Source organism: Gymnoscopelus microlampas (genome assembly GCF_963454915.1).
Source record: "Gymnoscopelus microlampas genome assembly, chromosome: 19".
Lineage (NCBI taxonomy): Eukaryota > Metazoa > Chordata > Actinopteri > Myctophiformes > Myctophidae > Gymnoscopelus > Gymnoscopelus microlampas.
Genome location: NC_139956.1, coordinates 34,433,341 through 34,441,003, shown reverse-complemented (window position 1 = coordinate 34,441,003; position 7,663 = coordinate 34,433,341). Strand labels below are relative to the sequence as shown.

The 7,663-nt window shown below is 43.7% G+C and overlaps 1 protein-coding gene across 3 annotated transcripts in view; it reads left to right on the top strand.

The window, feature by feature from the left end:
* Nucleotides 1-431: 431 nt before the first annotated feature.
* The window catches only part of LOC311035428 (uncharacterized protein), a 159,599-nt gene continuing 152,367 nt past the window's right edge, over nt 432-7,663 (top strand). For all 3 annotated transcript variants that reach the window (XM_084043611.1, XM_084043609.1, XM_084043612.1), the window contains exon 1: nt 432-522. The gene's annotated coding sequence lies outside the window, so the exon portion shown is untranslated. The remainder of the gene's footprint in view (nt 523-7,663) is intronic.

The following is a 7,663-nucleotide window of genomic DNA, read 5'->3' as shown; positions in this document are numbered from 1 at the left end:
ATACATTTAGAAATAAGTTAAGGTAAGGGTTACGCATACTTTTACAGAGGTTAAGGTTAGGAATAAGTTTAGGTTTAGGCATAGTTTTACTGAGGTTAAGTTTAGGAATAAGGTTAGGTTCGTTTAGGCATAGTTTTACTGAGGTTATGTTTAGGAATAAGGTTAGGTTCGTTGGCTTAGGCATAGTTTTACTGAGGTTATGTTTAGGAATAAGGTTAGGTTTAGGCATAGTTTTACTGAGGTTATGTTTAGGAATAAGGTTAGGTTATAGGCATAGTTTTTATACTGAGGTTGCGTTTAGGAATACCAGGTGGCGACCGTTCCGAGGTTGTCGGACAGACCCGGAATTTCCCCGCGGCGACTGTGTTTTGGGGCGAGTGTTTTGGTATTCATACTCCATTACTTTGTGACAGAGCTACTGTCCGTTGGATCTTGAGCTATATATCGCGTTGAATACAAGCAGTGAGAGGGTGCTGCAAATCCAGTCGTTTTCCTCGTCCAAACCTCGGAGTAGTTTTATCCGTGAGTATCAGAAGAAGGTTAAACAGTGCCATAGATGTATTATTAGAGTGGAGGATGTTTGTTTGACGTTGAGGTTGACTTGAGAGAATTCTTGTTTAGTTGTTTTCCAGTCTATGGTTGCCACATCTAGCCATTGTTCACATGACGGTCTGTCTGCGTCACGATGACAGTCATTTCAGGGCTACCACATATCAAGCTTATTGTCTGTAATGATAATAGATGGTGAATTCTCGATACATGAAAAACATGATGTTGTAGATACAGTGGTGCTAACCTGTGGGTCCCTGATTTTTTTGGGGGTGGGGGTCTCCAGGTCAGTAAAGTGACAATGTAAGGACTTTTAAGACCTTTCCAAAACCTTTAAAAGTTGACTAAATATTGTTTAAGTGGTTAATATCTGAAAAATAATACACATGAATCCTACATATTAGTAGAAAAGATCATGATTCGTGAGTAAAACAAACTATTAATTTACACAACAACACTGATGATTTTGCTGTCAAACAAGTCTATAAAGCAATGTTTAATCGGCAACACAATTTATTACAATATGTAATAGGGGGGTTCCGTGCTTCATCTCTCAGCTAAGGGGTACTTGGCCTGAAAAACTGCTGCTGTTAAGAAAACATGTTCTATACTCACTTTGGTGTTTAAAACTTACCTAGGCTACTGTAAAATCACAGGTTAAAAACACATTAATGGTTAAAACACTTTAAATGGTTAAAAAGCAACTGAAAGCTATATTTCATTGTTAACTTATAATGTTACAATGTTTAAAAAAAAAGTCATGCCTTTTGACGGGGAAGGGGGGGGGGGTCCTTTGGGGGGAGTCCAGGGTTGTCCCCAGATAAATGATGGATATTTAGGAACCAAATGAGAGTGTACAAATGGAAGCAAATGGACCCTTACGGTCCTTTTTGTTTTAATTTTTACTCTCTCAGAGTTACGGTGGTCCGTGGTCTAATGCAAGGTTCTCAAAGTGGGGTCCGGGGACCGCCAGGGCCCTATATATATACACATAAGCTGTTTTTAAAAAAATCTTGAAATTATGTGATTTAAAAGAAAATATTTTTTACATTTTTAACACCACAAATATCTTGTATGGGGTTCAGATTAGGGTACGCAGCCAAATACACATTCGTTTAGGGAACTTGAAAAAAGTTTGAGAACCACTGCCTTACATTGTTCGGTAAAATACTTATTTTCTGTTTATGTTTCCAGTTTGACAAAATTGATGAACATCCCAGTCATGCCATACTCGGTTCTTCATTTTGTTTGCTCTCTGTCTAAGCCTTGGTAAAGACAACAGTCTTCCACGCCGACATCTCGCCACTCCGACTAGTGGCTTCCGCGTGCGGTTAGGGTTAGGGTGAGGGTTAGGTATAGGGTTCGTTAACGTCGGAAAGGCGACATGTCGGAAAGCCGCCATGTAACCCGTAAAGACGCAATTGCCAGGGCCCTGTCCTAATCTCAGTCACATTTTTATGTATGACTCACATCCCCCCTCAACCCCCCCCCCCCCGGAACCGCTGCCGGTCATCAAATTATTGGCTCAGGAATGCAACAAAATCTAAAAAATATCCATGAATTCAAGTCTCCATGGGGTGACTAATAGAAAAAAAGTCATTTTTGGGGGTGAACTATCCCTTGAAGGACCCACATTAAAATGCATTAGGCCGTGGACCCTCATCTGATATATCTTGTGCCATGGTCCCCTGCATACAAGATTTGTGTTGTTGAGATGTTTAAAAAACATACACACGGACCCCCGGGAGTACCCCGAACCCCACTTTGAGAAACCACCAGTCTACCCATTCAATACAGCTGGTCATTATTCATTAAAGCAACATCCAGCCTTATAGTGAGTGCAAATACTGTATGACCCAGTACCAGTGTTGATTTCGTCGACTAAAACTATGACAAAAGATGTTCGTCGACTACCAATTTCGTCAACAAATCAAAACTAGCCTAAATGTTAGAGAGGGACTAGTGGAGAAGAGATCCAGTAGAACTAAGACAAGTCATGTTACTGTATGTTTGGTTGCACTCAGGTGTTGCACTCTGAAAATAGCAGATCTTCAAGCTCACAACGCGTCGTGCTGCGACGCGCTGTGAGCTTGTAGATCGGCTATTTTCAGCATGCAACCAAGTGTAAAATCATCCATTATGATGCCGTCACGGCCCGCCAAAATACATTTTAGTCGACTAAATCAACTGTGCATTTAGTCGACTATAATCTTATGATATTTAGTCGACTAAAACTAGACAAAAACATTTCTTAAAATATGAAAATATGACAAACTAAATGGAATTTGATTCAAAAGACTATGACTGAAACTGAATAAACATTTGCTGTCAAAATCAACACTATGACCCACTGACCCAGGCCAGTGCAAAGATTGTAACACTCCCAATTGAACCCACTAGAAGCTCGGCCCTGCTATGCAGGGCCTCGCGTCTAGCCCGCGGCCACGCCCACGTAGCGCCCGCGGCCACTTGGCAGCGCATATAAGTGGCGTAGTGTCATGAGGGCCAGTGGGGCCGTGGCTCGGTCAGTGAAGACCCTGTAGCGCGGATGATATGTGGCATAAAGGGGCAGATTTTAAATCTCCAGAGGAAACATCCGTGGGCTACCATTGGTTCAGCGATGTGTGCGGTCGCCCTGCGGCCCCTCCTCCTCCACCGATGTGCAGTATTGAGAGCCCTGACGTCACAACATTTGGAGCGATGGGCACTGCACTCTGGTTGGTTAGGGTACACCTAGGGCCCAGGTAGAACCCAGTTAAAGCCTGCATGGGCAAACCCAGTTAGGACCCGCCTTGGTCCCACATAAACGTGGCTAGTTGGGGCCCACCTAAGGGCCAGGTAGAAGCTACTTATAGCCCGCATGGGCATCGCAGTTAAGACCCACCTCGGCCCCACATAGAATTGCCTAGGTGGGGCCCACCTAAGGCCCAGGTAGAACACACGTATGTCCCACAAGGGCATCCCAGTTGGGACTGAAGTGGATCCTGCTGACATTGCTGACATGGGGTCCATATGGTTTAGCCCACCTTGAAAGCATATGGGAAGTACGCTGGCGTGCTGGCTGGAATGCAAACGCTGCATCATACCTGTAGTGTGTAGTTTGATGTTGTGTGTGTAACAGACATACCTGCAGTGTGTAGATCAATGTCCATATGAAAGTCAATGCCCAGCAGTGTCTTTTTTTTTCTCCAGCAGAGTTTCTAGTGTCTCTATCTCTCTCTGGAAGAGGTTGCACATGAACTCTGCAGCCGCACTGAGGCGCTCCAACACAAAGACTCTGACATTAAGCTGCTTCACACAACAAACATCAGCACCACGCTGCTGTTTGTCCAAAAGACACAATATGTCCTCTCCCACCAACGTCATGTGTTCATTTATCGACAGCCGTACAGACTCCTTTGGACATTTTACCTTGTTTATCCAGCTCTCATGGACTCTCCCCTAATACAGTGGTTCTCAACCTTTAGATGTGAATCTTAGCCAATCGGGATGGAATATGAAAGATTAAACAGATCCGTGTTGATCACATGACTATAGAGATCATGTGTACCGATTTGCGTGAAATTTAGATAAAATCGGAAGGAGTAATGTAAAGAAATATGTTTTACATAAGTCGGCCTCCTGGTGGCGCTATTAAAGGTAGATGTGAAAAATGCAGGGGAAAGGTTTTTCCTTGACCTCTAGAGAGTGCACATACAAAGTTTTACACAGATTGGTGCAGTTATAGGTAAAAACACAAATCGGACTGTTATAGCGCCACCATGAGGCTGATTAGAAAAATCTCAAGTGGAATTTCTTCCTCGGCATAGTGGGAATGTGGGTGCAAAGTTGCACGGAAATTGCATGCTGTGTTCATAATTTGAGGCATTTTGGTCAAAACGGAGCAGTCCTGCAAACTTTGGCAGCCATTTTTAGTCAATCAGGATGGAATATGAAAAATCTGAAAGACTATTTAAAAAAAAAAATGACTATAGAGATACTGTGTATCGATTTGCGTGATGTTAGGACAAAATATGTAGGAGTACTGTGAGAAAATGTGTTTTGCAAAAAGCGGCCTCCTGGTGGCACTATAACAGGGCCATGTGAAAGAAATGGGGCAGAGGTTCTGAATTGGCATCCAGGGAGTGTGTGTGCATCGTTTCGCTGCGATCAAGCCAACGATGCAGGAGATTAGCTATCCACAGACGGACGGACAGGGGGTAAAACATACTCTCGCGCCATGCCTTTCGGCCTGGCGGAGACAATAAAAAAGCTAAAGTAAAGGAAAAGACATTTACTGCAACAGAAGTAGTCAACAAACTATACTATAAAACATTGGCCACATTGTCAAATAATATAAGAAAGAGGCAAACATGTTGAAAATAGCCGATCTACAAGCTTACAATGCCTCTCAAAGTGAGGCATTGTGAGCTTGTAGATCTGCTATTTTCACAATATTGACTTGTGGAACGGAGTCAAACAAATTTCACATACATTTCGGTCCGACCGATGATCTGAAATTACTACATTACCATAATGCAGCCTAAGCGTGCGTTGCACGGGGCGGTCCTGCCATTACGTTAGTTACTGGAGTTGCTGTGGAGCTACACCAGAAGACACACTGTCACAAGCCCACAACATACTACACCATCTACAATGGACTAACGGAGCAGCAATAATAACATTTACCACACGAACGTGCATTGTTGACAAAGTGATGCACAGCCGCTGCAGGCTGTGCATCACTTTGCATCACGTTAGCGTTAGCTACATGCCAACTATCACAGCGCCCTGTCCGTCGTCGCTGCGACTGACTCTGGTGGCTACAGTCATAGATATATAAACACTACAGCAAGCTCTCTGCGATGCCATTGTCTGGAAACTGCTCTTAGCGTGACACGACCAATGAGAGTGAGCGCTTTCGTTGTTGCTAAGATACGGTGCATGGCACACGGCGTCTCTGGCCCATAGCTTGTAGATCTCTCACACATGATTGGCGTAGGCTGCGTTGGCAGGTCTGACTTTTTGTATAAGCAATGGTCGGCTTATTTTTACTCGCCTTTGGGCTCGTTCGCATAGTGCGCACGGCAGCGCGACGTGGCAACGGACGTGGCAACGTGAAAGGGTGGTCACTGTTTGGCAGATGATGATTGGCTGGTGAGATTAACCACCCGGAAGTAAATTGCGAGCAGACACTTTATGACACTTTATGATTATTAGAAAAGGAGGCACATGTGAAGGTTGAAAATTAAGTAGAATTACTTATATACTTTTGCATGAGTGATTTTTGTAGCAAGTTGGGAGTAAAATGGAGCAGTGCTTTGGCCGTGAGTTGTTCCTTAGTGGTTGAGGTTCCAAAGGCGCACGGCTCTCTGATTGTATTGTTGGGATATTACAGAGGAATAATCTGTTAAGTAATGGAGAGATCATATACTGTAGGCCAGCGGTTCTCAAACGTTTTCATGTCAAGGACCCCTAAATGAATGTGTATTTGACGGTGGACCCCCACCCCCAGTACAAGATTTGTGTTGTTCAAAATGTTTCCATATTATTTTAAAAATAGCAGATCTACAAGCTTACAACGTGTGTGTGCATGTGTGTTTGTATATATTAAAGTGGTTACATAGATTTTTATGATATTTTTTTTATACATTTTTGGGGACCCCCTGTAACCCCTCTGAAGGACCCCTGGGGGTCCCCAGGTGCTACTTTGAGAACCACTCCTAATAGGCAAGGCACATTATAGCACATTTCAACAACGAGGAAATTACATCAAGCAAAGGAAACACAATTATACAATGACATTAGGATGTATAAAAACAAAAGAAGAAAAAAATAGAAAAAGTGCTCCTCGGAGCACAGGTCTCCGCCAGGTCAGGTACGTTATTGTGGCCTCCTGGTGGCGTTATAATAGGCCAATGTGAAAAGGGTGCCATTTATTCTTAGGTCTTTCACGGCAATCAGACACTGCATTCATGATTTGAGGCATTTTGTTCCAAAAATGTGTTTTGCTAAATTAGACCTGCTGGTGGCGCTATAACAGGCCAATGTGAAAAGGGTGGCATTTCTTCCTCGGCCTAGTGGGAATGTGCGTGTGAAATTTCACGGAAATCGCAAGCTGCGTGCATAGTTTGAGGCTTTTTGTTCAAAACGGACCAATCCTGCAAACTTTGGGAGCCAACCATAGGTAATGAGGATGGAATAAGGGAAATCGGACAGATCCGTGTTGATCACATGACTATAGAGATACTGTGTACCGATTTGCATGACGTTTGGATAAAATCTGTAGGAGTAATGTAAAAAAATGGGTTTTGCACAAATCGGCCTCCTGGTGGCGCTATAACAGGCCCATGTGAAAACATTGGGGCAGAGGTTCTGAATTGGCATCGAGGGAGTGTGTGTGCACAGTTTCGGAGCGAACGGGCCAACGGGGCCGGAGATTAGCTGGTAACACACAGACAGGACGGACACACACACGGACACACGGACACACGGACGGACGGACGGAGGGTAAAACATACTCTCTCGCCATGCCTTCGGCCTGGCGGAGACAATAACAGTTACAATTAAAGAGCAGCAGATAAAGAAAAAGAAAAGTAACTCAGTCAAAGGCAGAAGCGAACAGAAAGGTCATATATCCACCTCCCAACAGTAGTAGGAACTACACTGTGTGTGATAGCTAACCAGCGTTGCCATGTCTGCTTATTATAAGCGACTTTGGGCTTTAGTTTAGTTGCGGGCTACGTTTTTTTGGGCTTGTTTCTCAAGTAAAGTGTAGTTGCTTTTTTGGGCTTGCTTCCTAATGTTGTTCAACCCAGTGGTTCTATGTATTTGTCCATGGACCCCCCCTCATCTAAAAATATGTTGTGCCAGGGACCCCTGTCCGTACCAGATTTGAAACTTGAAACTTCTTTTACTATTTTTGTTAGAAAATAGCAGATCTGCAAACTCACAACGCATCACATCACAACACTTTGTGAGCTTGTAAATCTGCTATTTTCAAATAGCCGATGCATTGGTTTAAAGAGCTCGATGGCCTAGTCCAAGGGTTCCCAAACTTTTCAGGCCGCGACCCCCCAAAATGATCATATTTGAACCCCCACCCTGACAAGCACTTGTAGACATTACATTTAGT